This window comes from Arachis hypogaea, chromosome 18 (assembly GCF_003086295.3).
Source record: "Arachis hypogaea cultivar Tifrunner chromosome 18, arahy.Tifrunner.gnm2.J5K5, whole genome shotgun sequence".
Taxonomy (NCBI): Eukaryota; Viridiplantae; Streptophyta; class Magnoliopsida; order Fabales; family Fabaceae; genus Arachis; species Arachis hypogaea.
This window is the reverse complement of record NC_092053.1, coordinates 9,650,118-9,652,714: the sequence shown is the minus strand read 5'-3', so window position 1 is coordinate 9,652,714 and position 2,597 is coordinate 9,650,118.

The window sequence follows — 2,597 nt, the reverse complement described above, 5'->3', positions numbered from 1 at the left end:
TAAAGAATTGTTTTATTTGTGATTTTTATTTTACATTTTTTTTTCAGATGAAGTGCTATTTTCTTCCATTACCTAATTACTTGTACTTTGTTTTCTCCGTCAAGTTTGGTCATTAGTCAAAATAATGCATGATGTTTCATAAATAATCATAATCCACTGTTTTGGATAAACATTGTTGACATGCTTAACACAAACTTAAGCAACTTATTTATGCATTCACCATCTATCACGGTAACCTTGAACCTGTTTTTAGTAAATGCTTATTAATTCAATCCCAATTACTGAGACAGTAGTTCATGCATTAAAATAATAATAATAATAATAACAATAATAATAATAATAATAATAATAATATTGTGATCATGATGATAAACTACTAGTGATACGTGATGTATAAGTGTTACATATAATATAAGCTATGACAGTTGATCATTTTTTGTCGCCAAGTGTTCTATTATAATTATATTAGTTTCTTGTACTTTAGGATAGTAATGTGAATTGACTCTCAAGTCTCAACACGCGCATGCATGTTTAATTTAATTATTTCCTTTATTGAATTATATGATATTTATTCATATATACTGATTTTCATGACCCCTTCTCATCACTGACAGAATTTGGTGTCTCATTCATTCTTGTTTGGATAAGTTTGATTTGTTTGACACTCCACACAGAATTTGAGATAAAGGCCAAAGAAGGAAAAAAAAATAGGAGGAAAAAAAAAATGTTTTTTTAAGGGAAAAAAAAATCTTAAAATAAAAGAATACACAAAAGACATTTTATGAACAATTTCAAAACCAACCTTTAAACTTTTTTTTTACCTATATATCAATAAGAAAAAAAATAATGCAGGAGATATATTGTTACTTTTTTACTGTCTTGGCCTGAACATACTATTTTCTCCAACATGCACTAGAATAGATGCTAAGAAATAAAGATAATCAAACACCTTAATTAAACAAAAGAAGATTATCATATAGATATAATTTTACTCGGCAATTACAAGCTCTATGTACATGTAGAGTACTAAAAGTTCAGAAGCTGATGCATATTTTTACAGAAAATCAGCCAACAAAAAAGTAGTAGAAAATAGAACCATTAATAAGAAGGGAGTGACATAACAAAATTTGTAGCTAGCTAGAAGAAATTAAAGCACCATTCTTGAAAATTGAAAGAAGGGTCTCTTAGTTAGGACCCCAGCAACTCAAATACATAACAGTTCTGAGAGATTCTTCTGCTCTTTGAAACCTACCAGCATCAACACCACTATTCCTAGCACCCTGATGATTATGATGATGCCCTTTCTCACTAACATTATTATTCTTAGAGGTGCCAAGACAGAGAGCACCCTTATTCTTCTTTGATGAACTACTATTCAAGTCTTGTTTTGAAGATCCATTTTTCTTGATGATCCCTTCCTCCATATCTTTGGGAAGATATATTATAATATTTCTCAGATCTTGATGGTCATCATATTATTATGCATGTCTCACTCATCACTCTTTGGTACTTTTAGAAAGAGGGTTAGATATGGATATAGATTTGGACAGGGAATTATTGAAGGAGATTAAGGGAGAGAAGGGAAAAAAAAAAACTTTGTTATAAAAGAACATAAGAGGCTTCAACTACTTTAGCATTTAAGGTTGGAGAGGTTGCATGTGAATTAGGATACATCCACATAATGAAGATTAATACATTATATATAGATTCAAATTTAAACTATAATTTACTAAACAATTGGTTAATTGAACAAGAGTTTTATTTATTTATGTATTTTTATATTATAGCCAGCTTTAAGTGCTGCGTGCTAGAGTTTTATTCTTTTTAAAAGGAACTTTAATTTGTTATAACATTGTAATAAGGTAAAAATTTAGATACAGTTAAATTTACATTACATAAAAATTTAGTCAAATCATTTAAATTATTTAATAGTATTTAACTATCAACTTCACATAAAATTTACTGCACTTGAATTTTTATGTTGGAACAAAAGTGGACGAAAAGATTTACCACCAATGAGTTGGCGGAGGGAAGGAATCAGAATTGTGGGAGAAAATAAAATAAAATAAATCTTTACCATTCTATTTGTTGTAACTTTAACTCCTTCGAGAAGATAGCTTATACTAATTAAATAATATATTTCTTTAGATAGTCATTATCATGGTCAAACTTTTACAATTTAATTTTTATAATGAATGTGATAATTAACACCATTGGATAATAAGGCAGCTTGATTCCACAATGAATCATACATAATTACATATCAACTATTTCAAAGGATTATTGTTGATTATTAATACTCATATTTTCTTTGTATAAATCAATATAAAATAAGTCTTACATTCAATTTAATTATATGAAAAATATGCATATTCGACATAATTAATTTTTTATTATGTCAATAAATCATTAAATCAACTTGATTAAATTTAATTATTAAAATAATTTACTCCTCCTGCATAATCACTATTAGGATATATGAGGTAAAATGTTCAAAGTTGCTAAATATTTTTTCAATACTCATTGTTAGAATATAATTAGGATACTCATAGTTCTACTTTATAAGTATGGCAAGCAGATCAGATCAGATTGTGTTT